Consider the following 22,342-nt stretch of genomic DNA (forward strand, 5'->3'; position numbering starts at 1 on the left):
CACAGAATTTGCAGGTTTGTCATGGAGAAAATGCCTCCTGAAGTGGTGTTGTAGTCAAGAGGACACTAAGAAGAGCCACAATAACTGTGGATCTTCTCCCCAAGATTTCCAGAAACTTGGCTCATCTAGCCATTTACTAAAAACATTTTCATGAATAAATTAAATAAGAAGCTATGATTCAAGAAGAAATCAGAAATTCTGAGAGTATAATTGGAATTCACTCAAGTGCCTAATTTAAAAAGTGGAAACACTGTGGCCTAGAGTAGTTTTGACAGCATACCAGTAAACAAACAACTAGTTAATCCTGGCTGGGCACAGTGGCTCATGCCTGTAATCCCAGCACTTTGGGAGGCCGAGGTGGGCAGATCACCTAAGGTCAGGAGTTCGAGACCAGCCTGGCCACGTGGTGAAAGCCCATCTCCACTAAAAATACAAAAATTAGCCTGGCGTGGTGGTGGGCATCTGTAATCCCAGCTACTCACGAGGCTGAGACTGGAGAATTGCTTGAACCTGGGAGGTGGAGGTTGCGTGAACTGAGATCACGCCACTGCATTCCAGCCTGGGTGATAGAGTGAGACTCAGTCTCAAACAAACAAACAAACAAAAAAATCCAGACCCTACACAAAAAAGCACACTGTTAGAGACTAGTACAACTCAGTAAATTTTGATTAAGCTGCTACATATGCTTAGTAGTGTGCTAAATAATATTTCCCTCCAGCCAAATGCCAAGCTGTTCACTTACTCTTATTTAAAGTATTTCTTCATAGACACTAAATCTGTAATGGGGTTTCCAGACCACAAATACTTCTCCGCTGATTGCCACTCATCAGCCCTGGACGACCACCTGGTCATCACTGTGGGTGCTGTGTCACATGCTCCATTCTGTTCCATCTGGTCTCAACTAGAATAAGCACTGCAAAAACACCAAGTGATGGGCAGCATCTAACATAATTTCTAGAGTGTCTTCTTAAAATAAAGATATTTGGACTGACACTGAGGTTTTTAAGCATTTTAAATTTAGCATTTTGTTCAAGATTGGTTTGGGAGGAATGTGATCTCCAGGGGACATCCTTGCCTTGACCCGGAATCAACTTGGCATTTGACCTAAAATGAACTCAGCCTCCCACCAGGGTAGTTACTCCTATGGACAAATTTTAATCAAACAACTTATTTGCTTGAAAATTCCTGTGATTTGGAAGTTAACATCCTGGTTGTCCAGGAGGACCTTGATTTAGTGGTAAGGGGGATTAGCTGCCCACCCATTCTCACTCCAGTAGCATATGTTGGAGAAGTGGGTATAACCCATTGCTGCTGGGAGTGGGTATAACCTAGCAACTGGTTGATATTTTCTCCATACTGTATATCTCAGAAAATCTCAAACAAACAAACAGTGCCCATTAGAAAGAAGTTATTGAGCACACATATCTAGGATGAACATTAGGCTTTATTCAGAAACCAATCAATAAGTGTCAAAGTAGTGTTTACTTATAACAACTTGGTGGCATAAGCATTCACTATGCATCATGCTTTTAAAGCCTCCCAGCTGAGATAGATGGGATGGTTAGAGTGGCTGGGGACTTGCTTCTGTCTTTATAATTTCATCATCGAGTAGGGAAGCTGAGAATTATTCATCCAGCATCCATGATTTTTGCCCTTAACACAGATGCTCGACACCATGGAGAAGCATTTTCTTTTTGTGAATAATTTACATATATATGCAAGCTGTTTTGTTTTGTTTTTCCATAGGTTAGTAGATTATTTTTGCAAATATGGAAACACAACTCCAACACAGCTGGCAAAAGTCTTGCCAGTGTCATAGCTTTGCAACTCGTCGGACTCTGAGGTTGAAGGAAATATGCTTTTGAACCATTGTATTGAATCCATTTCTCCAATAACATTTGCTGGATGATAGTAAACCTATTAATGAGAAAATGGATCCAGAAATGAAATTCTGCACACCTCCCTCCCAAAAATAATCTCTTGGAAGGATTCTGTGTTTCCCTTAGTGAATCTTGTCAAAGAAAAACTCTTGGCTGTATTCTTTGTAAACTGGTCCAACAAACAGGAAGAGAAATAAAAAGTATAATGTCAGCACTTTCAGCTTTCGGCATTATGTCTTGATTCCCTTGGTACTCATAGTACAAAAGAACCAGTTTCCTAACTTGTTGAAATTCTTCTACTTTATTATTCCCAGTGTTGGCCAGCATTTCTGGCATTTCATTGCCTTCAAACTGTTAAAGCTAAACAGTAACCTCTTCATAAAATGAGATCCTTTTGCTTGAAGATCTCCTTTGGCACTTCAGGATATTTTTGCAAGTCACTTCCTGGCAATTTTTAAATCTATTGTTTCCAAACTCAACCTCCCCAGTGAAGCACATAATGTCTTTGGCATGCATCCTCATCAAGGTCTCAGTAAACACTAAACAATGTTAGGTGTAGATAAAGTAGGAATTTGCATACTTGGAGTGATTTAAGGGCATCATCACCTATCAGTATCTTCATATAATTTTTTTCTTGTTGACTGATATTTCGATCATTACAGAAGTATTATTTCTGTTGGAGTAGTCTACCTTTTTGTATGGATTAGTTCATCATATATTAAATAATCCAACCAGTCTTGATAAAACAGAATACAAAAAAAAGCGAGGTGGAAAGTGTGAAGAGTTTAAAATTAAAAATAGTACAACTAGGCTCTCTATTCAGTAGTGTCACTAACTGGCTGGGTGACCTTGTGTGAGTAAGTACTGACCCCTCTGGCCATCTACAAAATCAAGGCTGTGAACAAGGAGAGTGTTAAGGTTCTCATCAGTGTGATGAGAATGTGCATGAGATGAGCCAGAAGCAGGGCTCACTGACAGGACACAGCCTGTTAGCAGTTTTGATGGGTGTTTTGGAACTCAGTGTCCACACTTGATTACTGCACCCTGAAGAAAGAGTCTCTAATGAAGAGAAAAGTAGCAGTGAAGGAAAGACATTACAGGTAATGGACAATTTTTCATTGTCCAGTTCAGTAACTGTTTATTGAGCATCTAGTATGTGTGAAACACCGTGCTAAGTAATAGGGATACAAAGATGAACCTGAGAGAGTCCCTGCATCAAAGAGATTAAAGAGAACCTTACGAAAATGCATTGTAACAAAATATTATTGCCACACATTAAGCCAGTTCTATGTTCCCCATGCTGTATGAGCCTGGAGGAGGAATCACCGGAAGATGCCTGGAGAAGATGACAACTGGACTAAGTCTAGCAGGTAAAGCGGAAGTTATCAGGAACAACAGGGTAGTGAAAGAATATCCCAGGAGAGCATTCCATGGAGAGGAAAGAGCCAAAGCCAAGTTGTGAAGATGTAAAAAGCGCAATGTATGTGAGAAGCAGCCTTCTGACAATAAACTTATGGTTTAGGAGATTAGCTCCTGGGCACAAGACACCATGGTTTTGAGGGTAGGAAGGAGAAGAAAAGAAATACTCTTCTAAAAAATGTTCTCAGTTCTAGTGGGCATCATCATGTATGTTTCCACTATTTTACTTCCCAGGCCTCAAAGTCATTAACTCCTAATTTTCAGTGTGTGGATGGAAGAGTTAGTCACATATTAAGTCTCCAAATCCTTTTATCCAATTTATAGATGGTAGTGTTCATCTGAAGAATTAGGACATACTTTTAAATCCTTGGTTTGCCTCTGAATTCCTATGCAATGAAGCCAGAGACAAGATTTAGCTGAGATAGAAACCAGGGCTCATTTCTCTAGTTTTAATACTCTCCTTGTCACTACACAAATATCAGTTTAATTCACACTTAAATATTTAATAGCCTCTAATCATATTAAAAGCATTTAAATTTGCAGCTGAACTCTCATTTCACCTCTACTGCACAGAGAAATTAAAAAGTCAGTTTCCAGATGGCTGCATCATTCAGTGTGTGCTCTCAGAGGTGGCCTGGTTAATCTGGAATTCAGAGTCTGTCGAATGTGCTGGGAGATATCAGATTTCAATGTCCCAGGTATTCCTGAATCCCGTAGCTCACCGATGCAGGGATTAGCTAGCCAATCCATTTCTATTTCAGAATTTACTATGTGCCCAGCACTGTACTAGACACAAGTGAGACCCAATAATATCTTATTGTCTCTAGTACACAGTATTTTTCTTGTTACAGAGAAGGCAAGCCAGCCTTGCTCGCATTAAGTAATTAGCCAAAAATTGGGAAAAATAGTTTTGGTGGACTGCTGTGTAATATCACTTAGTTTTTATTTTTGTTTTGTTTTTTGTTTTTTGTTTTTTGTTTCTGAGATGGAGTCTTGCTCTGTCACCAGGCTGTAGTGCAGTGGCGTGATCTCGGCTCACTGCAATCTCTGCCTCCTAGGTTCCAGTGATTCTCGTGTCTCAGCCTCCCAAGTAGCTCGGATTACAGGCACACGCCCCTACACCCAGCTAATTTTTGTATTTTTAGTAGAGATGGGGTTTCACCATGTTGGCCAGGATGGTCTCGATCTCTTGACCTTGCGATCCACCTGTCTCAGCCTCCAAAAGTGCTGGGATTACAGGCGTGAGCCACAGCACCCAGCCTATCCCTTATTTTTTTAAAGTATCTTTCACTGGCTGGTGAGAAGCCCATGACAGAAACAGAAAAACGAAATAGGACAGCTATAAACTGTTTTGCACACTGAATCTGAGCCAAGAGGAGTCTGAAGTTATCAGGAAGTAATGTGAGTTTTCCTAGTTGAGAAGTGAGGTCAGTCTTTAGATGTTGGTGGAAGGGATGGACTACAAAAGGCACATTTGGCATCCCCTGACACCACTATCTCTCAAGTTCTATTTTCAAAATGTCTGCTATTAAAAATGTCAAAGTGAATTATTTGGGACTATTCACTGAATCATATATTTAACAAATATATTTCAGTGCACTCTTAAAAATGCCATGGGCTGAAAATGCCAACATGATAAACATAATATTTAGCATCAAGAATCTTACATTCTAGGCCGGGCGCGGTGGCTCAAGCCTGTAATCCCAGCACTTTGGGAGGCCAAGGAGGGCGGATCACAAGGTCAGGAGATCGAGACCATCCTGGCTAACACGGTGAAACCCCGTCTCTACTAAAAAATACACAAAACTAGCCGGGTGAGGTGGTGGGCGCCTGTAGTCCCAGCTACTCGGGAGGCTGAGGCAGGAGAGTGGCGTGAACCCGGGAGGCGGAGCTTGCAGTGAGCTGAGATCTGGCCAGTGCACTCCAGCTTGGGTGACAGAGCGAGACTCCGTCTCAAAAAAAAAAAAAAAAAAAAAAAAAAAAAATCTTACATTCTAGTAGACATGGAAGACAAATACACAGTAAGCCCAGTACAGTGTGAAAAGCACTACAATAAACACACAGTACCAGGTGTGACAATGCAGAGGGGGATGTCTCCTAACCTGCCTAGTCAGTCACAGATGCTGATCACCTTACAGGTGATAAGACGCTTAATCTGTGAATAATTAAGCGGAGAAAGGTTTTCTAGGCTGAGAAGTGAGTGGGTTGAGACATACTCTGGAAGTTAGTTTAGAATGGCTGAGATGTAGGTATTTGGGGATGTAGCAATGATGAGGATGGAAACCAAGCAGGAAGGGGCCATGTCATGATGACAGCACTAATACCCTTTTGAGAAGCAAATTTTGGGAGAAGAAATAAACATGAATCAATTACCTTCCACTTACACTTTGTACCAAATTATTGACCAAATATATTGACTTCTGTTATATCAATGGCACACAGGATAGTTATGTTTCTATGTAGCCTTTGAAAGACTACAAGACATTGGTTACAAGGATTTGGTAAGGCTTACATACTCAGGGTGCCAGCTGAAGACACTGGGCCCCTTGGGTCTAAGATGAAATGTGTTTCCATAATAAAGGAAAGCTTCCTTTATTATTGAAGGCATTTATTTATCATGCAAGCATTTTATAAAATAGACACTAATTCCCCTAATAGGAAAGTTTCTATTGGTAAATCACTCCTCCACTTACTCATTAATTTAACATGAATTCTTTTAACGTCCAGTCTATCCTGGGCTCCAAGATGCAAGATGTAGGACTTTCGGAACCTCATCCCAAATCACTGAAAACGTATGGCAGAGCTCCTGTCTGGGCTCCCTGCTCTGTTATCTCACTTTCTCCCTCTTCAGCATTTTATCTAGGTCCCCACTCCCCAATTACTGCTGGCAGCCCCAAGGAACTTTGCCCATCTCTATGCCCTGGGTTATATATAACAAAAATTAAAAGGTAAACAATAATATAGCTCTTTCATTCAAGAAGTTCATTTCCTAGGATAAAGAATAAATGTACAAAGTGAAATCCTGGTACAAAATGATTGGAGCCATAAAAATGTACGGGATGAATTAGAAGGCAGGTAGAGACAATGGAAGCAGTGAGACCAGCCAGTAGGCTGCTGAACTAGTCAGGAGGCAAGGGGAGGGAAGAGGTGAAGGTGGACAGAACAGGGGAGACTTCAGATTTTGGAATTGTCCTGCTATGTAGATTGTGGCCAAGACTCAATGCTTATTAAGGCATGGATGACATTTGCCTTCTGGTGACTTCTTTAGCCAAATGCCAGAATGTTAAATCACAAGGGATAGAAATCAGCTGCAGATTTTTCAATGTTTTCCTCCAAATAGTGTCGAGCCAGGAGGTCTAGGTTTACAGAGGAACTGGGAAAGTTACTAGGACTCGCTGATGGAAAATACGAAGATCAGATCAGGAGTCAACTATAGTTCCATTTTGATGTACTGAACATCTCACAGCCACATAGTTGTGATTTTTTTTTTCCAGTTCAATTTTGAGCAGCTGTATTATTCAGTTGATGGCAGGGGAGGAAGACTCATTACCCTGGGGAATTTACTCTCTCTTATTTTACCTTCTCAAAATCAAAATTATAAAGTGGGAATTAATGCAACACAATGCAACATACCATATGCAACACAATGGAACCAAGCCTCCGCCATTTGCTAAACATTATCTTGCACATAACACCTAAGTCACAGCTTGCCAGTGCTGGATGGTGTAGTCTTTTGTTCTATCTTAGGTGTGTAGCATTTTTTTTTTTCTTTTCTAGTATTTAACAGTTCCACTTAAGTACTACTTCAGTGGGAAGAGAAATCTTTGAATTTCACCAGCTTGTAACTCATACACCTAGATTCATTTTAGTCCTGGCAAGAGCAATTGGTTCATTTTTAGCACAGGCTGTAACAGGAAGGTGATCTACTTGTTCATCAGGTGCACTATTGTTTTCATCAATGGATTGTCATTTTTAAAATTAAACCCTTAGCAGTGTGGTCTCACACCCTTTCTTCTCTGCTAGTTTCTCTTCTCGGTTTTTCACACATTTTAGTATAACAGAATCAGAAATACGCTGAAATATACGTGATTGTGCTTTCAATGCTACTGCATAGGAGTATTTCTGAGTTTGTCATAAAATGTCATAAATGACACGGGCACTACCAAGAAGCATTTCAATTCATTTACATTTAATAAAAAGTTATTTTTCATAAATCATGCGTTCCCAAGTAAACTTCCTGATGAATCATCAAGCTTTTGTATCATAATTCAAATACCCTCTGTAATGAGGACAGCTTTCAGCAAAACTGCATTGCGATTAAAAATGTTGTTTTCCTACCATCTTGTGATGGAGCTTTATTGATAATCTTACTGTTATTAAAATGAATAGTTAGTATAATTGTTATGTATTTCTAAATTCTTTAGTCAATAAAAATTACCTCTTATTTTTGCACAATGCCAATGTCAAGTATTCCTGGGTTTTTATATAATTTCATAAAAATCTCTTCATTACGTATTGTTTTATAGTCTATGAAAATTGTTACCAATCTGCTGCCGATCGCTTCCATCTAAAAACAAATAAAACAAAAAATTGAGGAGAATCATACAACAATGGCATATAGAATTTAGCAATTTAGGGTGCCTGTTACTCAGCAGAAAACAGGCTGGAGGCCGAAGCAGATAATATAGAAAATAAGTAAACAATGGATTAAATTCCCCTCATAATTTTATGATAGCTTTGCTTTCAGTAAAATAAGTTTTCTGTTTGTGTTTTCTTGATGTATTTTTTTGAGGGGAAGAAATTGCTAGCATCTTTATTCATGTTGGAATATCCTGTAGTGAAATTCAATGTCACTAGTTTGGTTTTCCATATTTTGACTAGATGTCAGTTTACTAGTTGGAAGGTTCTCTGTGTGCAGTATTTGGCCCATTGACATTTCTGAAGGCTTTGGTTATGTAGTGTAAGAGTTACGAATTGAAAATTGGAATACCATGCGTGAGAATCTCCTTAGTAAATATTTACAGTTTATCTGGTTCCAGCACTTTAACAAAATAAATAAGTTTATATTGTGTATGAAAAAGCAATTTAGAACCTTTGAGTATTTAAAGTACATTTATATATTGTCTACTTAATCATGTTTTTCTTTCATGTCTTAGGCTGGGTTCCCTGGAAATAGACTTGAGATGGAGATGCATAAGCAAGTAATATATTGGTATGTGTGCTAAGAGCAAAAATTATGAGGGATTGAGGGAAGCTGGAGTGGGTATAAGAAGTTGAATTCTGGTGCAATGACAAAACAGAGGCTGTTTGCACAAGGAGCTCTGAAGCTCGCATAGATCTTCAGAGTTTCCCAAACTGGGCTGTGGTTCTTCCACGTCAACCAGTCATTGGATGTAGGCTGCTCCTGTGGATGGGATGTCATCATGAGCAACATAGCTCTCTTTGGTTGATGGCAATTCCTAGAGTGAAACAAAGGTGTGAACTGCCAGGAGCCAATACTCCTGTCAGCTGGGGCAATATGTACCTTTGTCCTGAAGGGAATAACTGGGCAGCACACCACAATATGGAGAACACCCATTGAAAACTCTAGACAAGGTATTATTACTTTTGGAGAATTTCTATTAAAGCTTATAGACATTTGAGACTGAAAGCATTTAACTAAGAAATGGTATAGCATTGCATATTTCAAAATTCATGGTTTAAAAAAATACTATCTGTTAAAAATTCCACTGAACTGATATGGCTTGAAGTTCTGGGTCTTGCTTTCTTCTTGAGTAACCTCAGTCCATTAGTCATGGCTGCCTCTACCTTGAGAAATGCTTGAGGCACTGAAAAAGCTAGGATATATTTACTTCTGAACAAAGTGGAGGCTAACGTTATTTTCTGAAAAAATGCTATGGTATAGATATGATTGGTATAAAACAATTTAATAATCCTGGTAAAAATCTAAGAGTAAGTTTGAGGAATCAGTTTTGAACTCACAAATTTTATTTATCCAGAGCAACAGGTATATTTCTGGTCATTTAACTAACATTTATTATATATGGAGGAATCAGAAATTATTTCTTATTCTTGAAGAGTTTATAAACTATTTGTGATAATGACAGATTTATGTCATCAATATTGGTTACCCAGAGAAAGATGAGATTCTGCCATATTTAGATACAATCACTATGATAGTTCAGAGAGAGGATAGGTAAGACAGTTTATTTTGAATCAGTAAGAAAATCTTTATGGAAAATATGGCCTTTGATGGATGGAGGAGAACTGGATATTTGGAGTTTGGAAAAGATCAGTATTTCTATATTTAGGAAAGAATTGAATGAAAACATAAAGATAGAGGTATGAGATTTCCAAATCAGCTGGAACTTAGGATAATTAAGTAAGTAAGTGTTAGACATGGAAAAGAATGCCAGCTAACTGAGGATCTTGAATGCTGGGCTAAGGATTCAAAGTTTTTAATAGACAAGTGGAAATTATTGAAGAGTTTTGACTCTAAGACTGAATATATTTCTCTTGAATTAACTCTAAATAGTTTTGTTTCCCTATTTCTTTTTTCTGAAACACAGAGCTCTTAATTTTAAACCATTCAACTAGCATTTGTTGTTCACTTATCATACCCTTAGTTTCTCAAAATCAGTTTCTAGTATACTCTATGGGGCTACTTAGAAAATAAAGGAAACACATTTCCAATTTAAATGCCTTCTGAACAATTTTGTAAAAAAATACCACTGGCACTTGAAGCTCAATATGTCCTAAACTACTCATAATTTACACCACACTAGCAAACACACACCACGGCCTCCCATCCTGCTGGCTCTCATCACAATTAATTATATGATGAGGAAAAATGTGCTATTAAGCAAGTCTACCAGTAAACATTTCCACAATCTAGACAGATTTTTTTTTTATGTGTAGATGGTGTGGGCATGGGAAGTTCGATTGTCTGCTTTTTCTTCATTCTGAGAAAACATTAAAATGGACTTTTTGGTTTTGCCAACACAAGTCTCAGATTGTGACAAAGAAGATCAAAATTATTCTTCACAATAAAGTAAGAGATTGCCTTCTTTAGATGAAAATATTATGAGTTTAATATTTTTTTTTCGGTTTTTTTTTTTTTTCTTGAGACGGAGTCTAGCTCTGTCGCCCAGGCTGGAGTACAGTGGCCGGATCTCAGCTCACTGCAAGCTCCGCCTCCCGGGTTTACGCCATTCTCCTGCCTCAGCCTCCCGAGTAGCTGGGACTACAGGCGCCCGCCACCTCGCCCGGCTAGTTTTTTGTAGTTTTTAGTAGAGATGGGGTTTCACCGTGTTAGCCAGGATGGTCTCGATCTCCTGACCTCGTGATCCGCCCGTCTCGGCCTCCCAAAGTGCTGGGATTACAGGCTTGAGCCACCACGCCCGGCCTTAATTTTTTTTTTCTGCCAGAGACAGGTTCTTTGAGTTTGATACAGTGAGCACATTGTATAGGTAATTAATAAATATTTCTGGAATGAATGAATGAACATGCCATTAGGCTATGTATAATTAGTTATCACCATTTTATAGTTGTGGAAAGTGTGGCTTAGAAAGATTAAATAACTTTCCCAAGAGCATTCCGTTAGGAAGTGGCAGGTCCGTGCTCTTGACATATTGCAATGTTGCTTCTGGTAATATGGCAGGAAGGGATCAACAGAGCTGCTATAAGCAGCAGTCCTAATCTAAATGTGAGAGGCAAACGGGTATTGGATTTTCTGCAGTTAGACTCCATGGGAGCTTGAGATATTTTGATTGACTATTAACTGAATGGATGATGCTAGAAGAATGGAACATTTGATCACCCAAGGCAAGAATCTTCATGTCAGACTTGACATTTTGTTCACTTCTCATATTCAGTCATGTGTCAGGCTGATCCAGTCTTTACCCGTCTTTTCAAGTCTGTCTTCTTCCTTCTAGTTTCATAATCATTGCTGTAAAGTTAATGCACTGAGATGATTTTAACGGCATTCTAAATTACCTGTCTCCAGATTCATCTAAATCCTAAACACTTCTCTCAGAATAATCTCTCGTTTGTACAATTCTCTAGTTCTTTGCAGACACACATTCTCACTCTTTTATTTCCCCCCATTTACTAAGTTTTAAAAAGACATTTCTTTTCAAAATTTAAATTACACTTTCCTTTTCTTGCTCCTTAAAAGAGGAAGAAGGTTTTCTTTCTAAGCAATTTTTCCATCCCTGTCTTTATCATCAATATTGCCATCTATTTTAAACTTCAGGTAAATGAAAATCCTTAAATCAAGGCATGTTTCTGCTAAACCACGTATCTATCATTTCTTATTTCTATATATTTTTTAACTAAAGTTTTGTGTCTTTTACTCTCCCTCTAGGTTTTATCATATTAGATTTAGTCTATTATTTAAGGTGGCTAACATGTTTGATAATCTTAATTCTGTTATGCAACATTGTCACTATCCCAGTCAGCTCTGAGTCATTTGATGAACATTCTGCTTATATGTTCATTCAAATTTTCTAAAAATATCAACCCAAGATTCTGGGAAGATAGACTAGGAACTGGAGATATTGCAAATACATGTACAGCACAAAAGTAAGGCTGATTAGAAAAGGCCATAGGGGCCAATTCTTTTCTTCTTCCTTCTTTCACCATTTGCCATTTCCACCATAAACATTCTCTGCTCCTGTTTTCCCATCTCATCTTTAGGTGGAGATTATCACAGTACTCACTTTATAGGTATTATAAAATTAAAATGAGGCAATGCAGGCAAATAATGCATGTCAACTATTATCATAATTAAACTTACTACAAATTAGCAAAAACAACTTGGACAGTCTGTCACGCATGAAAATCCTGATTATGGCAGGAGGGATTTATGCCAAACAGCTCATGAGAGTTCAGTTTTGTTTTGTTATGATATCATTTTTATACCACCTATGCATCCAACAGAAATTATTACCTCTCTAGTTTGCAAAAGATGCAAAGTCAAAGAACGCAAAAGAGAAAGTGGCCAAAAGCTATTTGCAAAGCTCTGTTACCTGAATTTACAGTCTTTTTTTTTTTTTTTAAATAAGAAACTAGCTAGTTTGGCAAATCATCTGTGCAACATTTCTTTGAAGTCAGTGTTATGTTTTCGTTTACAGCATTAGCCTACTTCATGGACTATTTATGTCAATATTATAGTTTGGAATTTTGATTAAAGATGAAAAAAAAATGTGACTGTAATGTGAGTAACACCTTTAGTTTACAATCAGATTTAGCTTCCTTCCTTTATCAGGGTGAAGAAATTACTTTGTTACTCAAATACTAATATGAGCACTTAGTAATTTATCCGTTATTTAAGTTATCATGGAAAAAATATCTACAAAAAAGGCTAACATAACATTTAGGAGATTAGAGGTTTTAAAGTTCCCATGTTAATATCATATTAATGTCATTATTTTAAACTGGAATTCACGCTCCAGACTTATGGGTTATATAGATATGCAGAATTAGACTGGACAATTAATTTCTTCCTCTCTCTCTTGCTCATTCTATATAGCAGCTAAAATTCACTCAGAGTCTTTTGTATACTATGTTGTAGTTTATTTTAACAGCGTCTTAACAAATTGATAGGTTTAGTAACCAAGTTACATATACACGCAGAGGAAAATATGTACTTTGAATAAAAGTTTCTACTATTTATTGCCCATGTATCTAATACTATATAAATATATATACATGCACATATATATACATATACTCAAATCATTGTAACATTTTTGTAACCTAAATTTTATTAATCTTATTTGTAAGTGATAAAATGGGGCTTGTGGACTATAAATAACTTGCCTTAAGTCACAAATCAAAGATTTAAGATGTTTTTTAACTTCAAAGCTTGCATATTATCCATTAAAACATAATGCTTCTGCTAATTTCTTTTACAACTATGCCAAATAGCGTTTGTTAGGATACAGGTAATACTTCCCTGAATTTATATGTTTACCAGTAGTATTAGAGATTGGAAGAAATATGAAAATAGAAGGTGGAGCAGAATGGCAGGTAGGATTTGCTAAAACTACCTGCTACAAAATACCTATATGTAGTATAAAATATATTTTGTTATTTTGCTTGGACCCGGATTTAAGGGAGCACGCAAAGGGTTCAAGAAATAGAACAGCAGGCTGATTCTTGAGCAGTAAGCTCTAAAGTAGGTTTTTCTTGGAGGCAAATACTTATATTAGCACCATAACCAAGAGACTAAGCATTGGCTTAGCTGCAAAGTGGGAAAGCTGAACTTGAGCCTCATGGATTGAACTCAGAAGGGTAATACAATGACCCCAGTCTGCATTAAAACCAGGGTTCAAAAAACACAAAAGCAAATCCTCCCTGGAAAAAAGCATCTTAATGTTAGTTGTCTAAATTTTCCATAGACTAACATCTATGGCTCTCAATTGAAATGTACCATACACACAAGAAAATAAACTACTATGAGAATCACCAGAATGAACAAAAAACAAAGGTACATCTCCAAAGAGTTCCAATGTTAGAATTTTCAGATAGATAATAGAAAATAATTCTATATAAAATATATGAAGATATAAAAGACTTAGAAAAATGAGCATGTAAAAAGAAATAACCAAAAATAATACCTAGGAGATTTGAAAGATACAAAATAGAACTTTCATCATAAAATATAATTGAAAAATAAAAACAGAATAAGTGGGTTAGTTAGACCATATATAACTGAAGAGAAAGTTAACAAACTGAAAAATGGATGTACAGAAATACCACAAAATATAATACAAATATATTACAAAATATAATACAAGATGAAAACTTGTATTTTCTAAGAAAATAAGATTTATGAATGACAGAATAGCAGTTCTAACTATTTTTTTTATATTATTATTATACTTTAAGTTCTAGGGTACATGTTCATAACGTGCAGGTTTGTTACATATGTATACTTGTGCCATGTTGATGTGCTGCACCCATCAACTCGTCAGCACCCATCAACTCATCATTTACAACAGGTATAACTCCTAATGCAATCCCTCCCCCCTACCCCCTCCCCGTGATAGGCCCTGGTGTGTGACGTTCCCCTTCCCGAGTCCGAGGGATCTCATTGTTCAGTTCCCACTTATGAGTGAGAACATGCAGTGTTTGGTTTTCTGTTCTTGCGATAGTTTGCTGAGAATGATGGTTTCCAGCTGCATCCATGTCCCTACAAAGGACGCAAACTCATCCTTTTTTATGGCTGCATAGTATTCCATGGTGTGTATGTGCCACATTTTCTTAATGCAGTCTGTCACTGATGTACATTTGGGTTGATTCTAAGTCTTTGCTATTGTGAATAGTGCCGTAATAAACATACGTGTGCATGTGTCTTTATAGCAGCATGATTTATAATCCTTTGGGTATATACCCAGTAATGGGATGGCTGGGTCGTACGGTACTATATACCCAGTAATGGGATGGCTGGGTCGTATGGTAGTTCTAGATCCTTGAGGAATCGCCATATTATTTTCCATAATGGTTGAACTAGTTTACAGTCCCACCAACAGTGTAAAAGTGTTCCTATTTCTCCACATCCTCTCCAGCACCTATTGTTTCCTGACTTTTTAATGATTGCCATTCTAACTGGTGTGAGATGGTATCTTATTGTGGTTTTGATTTGCATTTCTCTGATGGCCAGTGATGATGAGCATTTTTTCATGTGTCTGTTGGCTGTATGAATGTCTTCTTTTGAGAAATGTCTGTTCATATCCTTTGCCCACTTTTTGATGGGGTTGTTTGTTTTTTTCTTGTAAATTTGTTTGAGTTCTTTGTAGGTTCTGGATATTAGCCCTTTGTCAGATGAGTAGATTGCAAAAATTTTCTCCCATTCTGTAGGTTGCCTGTTCACTGTGATGGTAGTTTCTTTTGCTGTGCAGAAGCTCTTTAGTTTAATGAGATCCCATTTGTCAATTTTTGCTTTTGCTGCCGTTGCTTTTGGTGTTTTAGACATGAAGTCCTTGCCCGTGCCTGTGTCCTGAATGGTACTACATAGGTTTTCTTCTAGGGTTTTTATGGTATTAGGTCTAACATTTAAGTCTCTAATCCATCTTGAATTAATGTTCGTATAAGGAGTAAGGAAAGGATCCAGTTTCAGCTTTCTACTTATGGCTAGCCAATTTTCCCAGCACCATTTATTAAATAGGGAATCCTTTCCCCATTTTTCATTTTTGTCAGGTTTTTCAAAGATCAGATGGCTGTAGATGTGTGGTGTTATCTCTGAGGACTCTGTTCTGTTCCATTGGTCTATATCTCTGTTTTGGTACCAGTACCATGCTGTTTTGGTTACTGTAGCCTTGTAGTGTAGTTTGAAGTCAGGTAGCGTGATGCCTCCAGCTTTGTTCTTTTGACTTACTTAGGATTGTCTTGGCAATGCGGGCTCTTTTTTGGTTCCATATGAACTTTAAAGCAGTTTTTTCCAATTCTGTGAAGAAACTCATTGGTAGCTCCATGGGGATGGCATTGAATCTATAAATGACCTTAGGCAGTATGGCCATTTTCACGATATTGATTCTTCCTATCCATGAGCATGGTATGTTCTTCCATTTGTTTGTGTCCTCTTTTATTTCACTGAGCAGTGGTTTGTAGTTCTCCTGGAAGAGGTCCTTTACATCCCTTGTAAGTTGGATTCCTAGGTATTTTATTCTCTTTGAAGCAATTGTGAATGGAAGTTCATTCATGATTTGGCTCTCTGTTTGTCTGTTACTGGTGTATAAGAATGCTTGTGATTTTTGCACATTAATTTTGTATCCTGAGACTGCTGAAGTTTCTTATCAGCTTAAGGAGATTTTGGGCTGAGACAATGGGGTTTTCAAATATATAATCATGTCATCTGCAAACAGGGACAATTTGACTTCTTCTTTTCCTAACTGGATACCCTTGATTTCTTTCTCTTGCCTGATTGCCCTAGCCAGAACTTCCAACACTATGTTGAATAGGAGTGGTGAGAGAGGGCATCCCTGTCTTGTGCCAGTTTTCAAAGGGAATTTTTCCAGTTTTTGCCCATTCAGTATGATATTGGCTGTGGGTTTGTCATAAATAGCTCTTATGATTTTGAGATACATTCTATCAATACGGAATTTATTGAGCGTTTTTAGCATGAAGGGCTGTTGAATTTTGTCAAAGGCCTTTTCTGCATCTATTGAGATAATCATGTGGTTCTTGTCTTTGGTTCTGTTTATATGCTGGATTACGTTTATTGATTTGCATATGTTGAACCAGCCTTGCATCCCAGGGTTGAAGACCACTTGATCATGGTGGATAAGCTTTTTGGTGTGCTGCTGGATCTGGTTTGCCAGTATTTTATTGATTTTTGCATCGATGTTCATCAGGGATATTGGTCTAAATTTCTCTTTTTTTGTTGTGTCTCTGCCAGGCTTTGGTATCAGGATGATGTTGGCCTCATAAAATGAGTTAGGGAGGATTCCCTGTTTTTCTTTTGATTGGAATAGTTTCAGAAGGAATGGTACCAGCTCCTCTTTGTACCTCTGGTAGAATTCAGCTGTGAATCCACCTGGTCCTGGACTTTTTTTCGTTGGTAGGTGATTTGCTCCAGACGACCACCAGAGTAAGTGCCAGAGAACAGGCAAGTAGGGAGGGTAAAAGAAAACTTTATTAACTAGCCAAATGTGAAGGAGGGGCGAAGTTCACTGGTCACCGGCGGCGGAGGCCGAGGAAGTCACTCCAGCATTCTCGGACGAGGTTCCTGGGTCCCGCGTACGAGGAGGGGCCGAGGATGTTCGCCCCGCGTGCCCACCGGGAGCAGCTTTAATGTCCTGGGCCCGGGAGTGGGAGGGCAGTGGGTGGGACATAGGCGGGTCGGGGGCAGGACATAGGCGGGTCGGGAGCGGGACATAGGCAGGTCGGGGGCGGGGCCGTAGGCACAGCTAGGTAGGTTTCGATTTTCTTCGTCAGACATCAGACTGCACCTGCGTAGTCGACCTGTGTCTTTCCCGGGCGCGGGAAAGTTGACAATGAAGAACCCAGAAATGCGCCATTTTAGTCCCTTTGTTCTTTTGTTCCCTCCCTCCCTCCATCCAGACAATAGGCTATTAATTATTGCCTCAATTTCAGAGCCTGCTATTGGTCTATTCAGGGATTCAGCTTCTTCCTGGTTTAGCCTTGGGAGAGTGTAAGTGTCCAGGAAATTATCCATTTCTTCTAGATTTTCTAGTTTATTTGCATAGAGGTGTTTATAGTATTCTCTGATGGTAGTTTGTATTTCTGTGGGGTCGGTGGTGATATCCCCTTTATCATTTTTTATTGCGTCTATTTCATTCTTCTCTCTTTTCTTCTTTATTAGTCTTGCTAGTGGTCTATCAATTTTGTTGATCTTTTCGAAAAACCAACTCCTGGATTCATTGATTTTTTGGAGGGTTTTTTGTGTCTCTATCTCCTTCAGTTCTGCTCTGATCTTAGTTATTTCTTGCCTTCTGCTAGGTTTTGATTGTGTTTGCTCTTGCTTCTCTAGTTATTTTAATTGTGATGTTGGGGTGTGAATTTTAGATCTTTCCAGCTTCCTCTTGTGGGCATTTAGTGCTATAAATTTCCCTCTACACACTGCTTTAAATGTGTCCCAGAGATTCTGGTATGTTGTATCTTTGTTCTCACTGGTTTCAAAGAGCATCTTTATTTCTGCCTTCATTTCGTTATGTACCCAGTAGTCATTCAGGAGCAGGTTATTCAGTTTCCATGTAGTTGAGCGGTTTTGATTGAGTTTCTTAGTCCTGAGTTCTAGTTTGATTGCACTGTGGTCTGAGAGATGGTTTGTTACAATTTCTGTTCTTGTACATTTGCTGAGGGGTGCTTTACTTCCAATTATGTGGTCACTTTTGGAATAAGTGTGATGTGGTGCTGAGAAGAATATATATTTTGTTGATTTGGGGTGGAGAGTTCTATAGATGTCTATTAGGTCTGCTTGCTGCAGAGATGAGTTCAATTCCTGGATATCCTTGTTAACTTTCTGTCTCGTTGATCTGTCTAATGTTGACAGTGGGGTGTTGAAGTCTCCCATTATTATTGTATGGGAGTCTAAGTCTCTTTGTAAGTCTCTAAGGGCTTGCTTTATGAATCTGGGTGCTCCTGTATTGGGTGCATATATATTTAGGATGGTTAGCTCTTCCTGTTGAATTGATCCCTTTACCATTATGTAATGGCCTTCTTTGTCTCTTTTGATCTTTGATGGTTTAAAGTCTGTTTTATCAGAGACTAGGATTGCAACCCCTGCTTTTTTTTGTTCTCCATTTGCTTGGTAGATCTTCCTCCATCCCTTTATTTTGAGCCTATGTATGTCTCTGCATGTGAGATGGGGCTCCTGAATACAGCAGACTGATGGGTCTTGACTCTTTATCCAGTTTGCCAGTCTGTATTTTTTAATTGGAGCATTTAGTCCATTTATGTTTAAGGTTAATATTGTCGTGTGTGAACTTGATCCTGCCATTATGATATTAACTGTTTATTTTGCTCGTTAGTTGATGCAGTTTCTTCCTAGCCTCGATGGTCTTTACATTTTGGCATGTTTTTGCAATGGCTGGTACCGGTTGTTCCTTTCCATGTTTAGGGCTTCCTTCGGGGTCTCTTGTAAGGCAGGCCTGGTGGTGACAAAATCTCTAAGCATTTGCTTATCTGTGAAGGATTTTATTTCTCCTTCACTTATGAAACTTAGTTTGTCTGGATATGAAATTCTGGTTTGAAAATTCTTTTCTTTAAGAATGTTGAATATTGGTCCCCACTCTCTTCTGGCTTGTAGAGTTTCTGCCGAGAGATCTGCTGTTAGTCTGATGGGCTTCCCTTTGTGGGTAACCCGACCTTTCTCTCTGGCTGCCCTTAAGATTTTTTCCTTCATTTCAACTTTGGTGAATCTGGCAATTATGTGTCTTGGAGTTGCTCTTCTCGAGGAGTATCTTTGTGGTGTTCTCTGTATTTCCTGAATTTGAATGTTGGCCTGCCCTACTAGGTTGGGGAAGTTCTCCTGGATGATATCCTGAAGAGTGTTTTCCAAGTTGGTTCCATTTTCCCCCTCACTTTCAGGCACCCCAATCAGACGTAGATTTGGTCTTTTTACATAATCCCATACTTCTTGCAGGCTTTGTTCATTTCTTTTTCTTCTTTTTTCTTTTGGTTTCTCTTCTTGCTTCATTTCATTCATTTGATCCTCAATGGCTGATACTCTTTCTTCCAGTTGATTGAGTCAGTTACTGGAGCTTGTGGATTTGTCACGTATTTCTTGTGTCATGGTTTTCATCTCTGTCATTTCATTTATGACCTTCTCTGCATTAATTATTCTAGTTATCAATTCTTCCACTCTTTTTTCAAGATTTTTAGTTTCTTTGCGCTGGGTACGTAAGTCCTCCTTTAGCTCTGAGAAGTTTGATGGTCTGAAGCCTTCTTCTCTCATCTAATCAAAGTCATTCTCTGTCCAGCTTTGATCCGTTGCTGGCGATGAGCTGCATTCCTTTGGAGGGGGAGAGGCGCTCTTATTTTTTGAATTTCCAGCTTTTCTGCCCTGCTTTTTCCCCATCTTTGTGGTTTTATCTGCCTCTGGTCGTTGATGATGGTGACATACTGATGGGGTTTTGGTATAGGTGTCCTTCCTGTTTGTTAGTTTTCCTTCTAACAGTCAGGACCTTCAGCTGTAGGTCAGTTGGAGATTGCTTGAGGTCCTCTCCAGACCCTGTTTGCCTGGGTGTCAGCAGCAGAGGCTGCAGAAGATAGAATACTGCTGAACAGCGAATATACCTGTCTGATTCTTGCTTTGGAAGCTTCCTCTCAGGGGTGTACTCCACCATGTGAGGTGTTGGGTGTCGGTCTGCCCCTAGTGGGGGATGTCTCCCAGTTAGGCTACTCAGGGGTCAGGGACCCACTTGAGCAAGCAGTCTGTCCATTCTGAGATCTCAACCTCCGTGTTGGGAGATCCACTGCTCTCTTCAAAGCTGTCAGACAGAGTCATTTGCGTCTGCAGAGGTTTCTGCTGCTTTTGTTGTTGTTGTTGTTGTTGTTTAGCTGTGCCCTGTCCCCAGAGGTGGAGTCTACAGAGACTGGCAGGCCTCCTTGAGCTGCTGTGAGCTCCACCCAGTTCGATCTTCCCAGGGCTTTGTTTACCTACTTAAGCCTCAGCAATGGCGGGCGCCCCTCCCCCAGCCTGGCTGCTGCCTTGCAGGTAGATCGCAGACTGCTGTGCTAGCAATGGGGAAGGTTCCGTGGGTGTGAGACCCTCCCGGCCAGGTGTGGGATATAATCTTCTGGTGTGCCTGTTTGCTTAAAGTGCAGTATTGGGGTGGCAGTTACCCGATTTTCCAGGTGTTGTGTATCTCAGTTCCCCTGGCTAGGAAAAGGGATTCTCCTCTCCCTTGCACTTCCCAGGTGAGGCGATGCCTTGCCCTGCTTCAGCTCTCGCTGGTCGGGCTGCAACAGCTGACCAGCACCGATTGTCCGGCACTCCCTAGTGAGATAAACCCAGTACCTCAGTTGAAAATGCAGAAATCACCTGTCTTCTGTGTCGCTCGTGCTGGGAGCTGGAGACTGGAGCTGGTCCTATTCGGCTATCTTGCTCCACCCCTCTAAGTATGTTTAATTGTATTCGCAGAAGGAGAATATATAGATAATAGAAGAGAGGCAACATATTGAGGTATATTGTATATTAGTTAGTTTAGCCTGTGCTGTAGTAAAACAGTCTCTATCCATCTCCATGGCATAAAAGTGTGCCATTAGTCAAGTGGATGCTCTCAGTTCTGTTCTTCTGTTCTTCATGTAGTGAGTTCAGTAATCTAAACTGCTTTGATCTTGACACTGTCTCTGCCACCTCTATCCAAAGTCTTCGTGTCTACTTTGAACAGAGATGAAAGAAATGTAGCAATACACAGGACTTTTCACCGTCTCAATCTGGATTGATACGTATCTCTTCTGCTCACCTGCCATTGGCCACAACAGTTCCAAAACCTTTACAAAAGAATGATAATTATACTGAAAGTAGATTTCTCAGTAGCAACAATAAAAGTCAGTAGGGAACGAAATAACCTATTTGAAGGGCTGAGAGAAAATAATTTTCGACTTAGAATCGTGTTCCGAGAAAAAATATACATCAAGATGGAAGGCAGATTGAGATATTTTCAGAATACATATACATATATATTATTTAAATATAAAACCATAAATGAACTTATATTTAGGGACCTACCAAAGAATCTATTTCAGCAAGATAATAAATTTTCTCAGGAGAAATGCCCATGATGATTGTGGAAGAGTGGTAAAAAAAAAAAAGAAATTGGCAAATAAGTAGTGAAATCCAAACAGATATTTTTAAGTTAAATAATATCTAATTTATGGCATTTGAGAAAGGAAGAGAAATAAATTATTGGACAAAGCTTTACCTGTAAAATGTGAGATGATTGATCCAAATAATGTGTTATAAATATCCTTATATTGTTTGAGAATGTAAATTATGATATTAACTTTAGACTGGAATAAGTTAGAATATAATGGCAAACCTCTGAGATAATCACCAAAAGAACAGAACGAGAGGAAAATAATAAATTCAGAAAAATACAGAAACTCAATCAAAAAACTCAAGAGAGCTAGAATGCAATAAAATAGAAAACATACACACAAAATAAAAGTCATTGATTAGATAACACCTCACTTCCTCAGAATTTGTCTTAAATGATATTTTCAAGAAGTTGTCAAAACATATTCATAGTAAAGAAATGGAAAAAGCATACCAGTCTTAAGTACTAACTAAAAGAACCTTAAGGAGCAATACTAAGATCTGACAAAACTGACTTTAAGAAAAATGGCAATTTTAGGTTATCAAAAACATTATTGCATAGTGTTAAAAAGTTCAATTGAAATAGCAAAATGAAAGTAGCGTAAGTGTGTGTGCATCTTAAGCAATGACATTAAAAAAATATGAATACAAAGTCAAAAGTTTGTCTCTTTAAAACATTAATAAAATAGTTTAACCTCTCTCAACATCAAGGATAATAGGAAAAGTAAGAGATAATTGGTATGACAGATGAAAA

Source organism: Rhinopithecus roxellana, chromosome 15 (genome assembly GCF_007565055.1).
Source record: "Rhinopithecus roxellana isolate Shanxi Qingling chromosome 15, ASM756505v1, whole genome shotgun sequence".
Lineage (NCBI taxonomy): Eukaryota > Metazoa > Chordata > Mammalia > Primates > Cercopithecidae > Rhinopithecus > Rhinopithecus roxellana.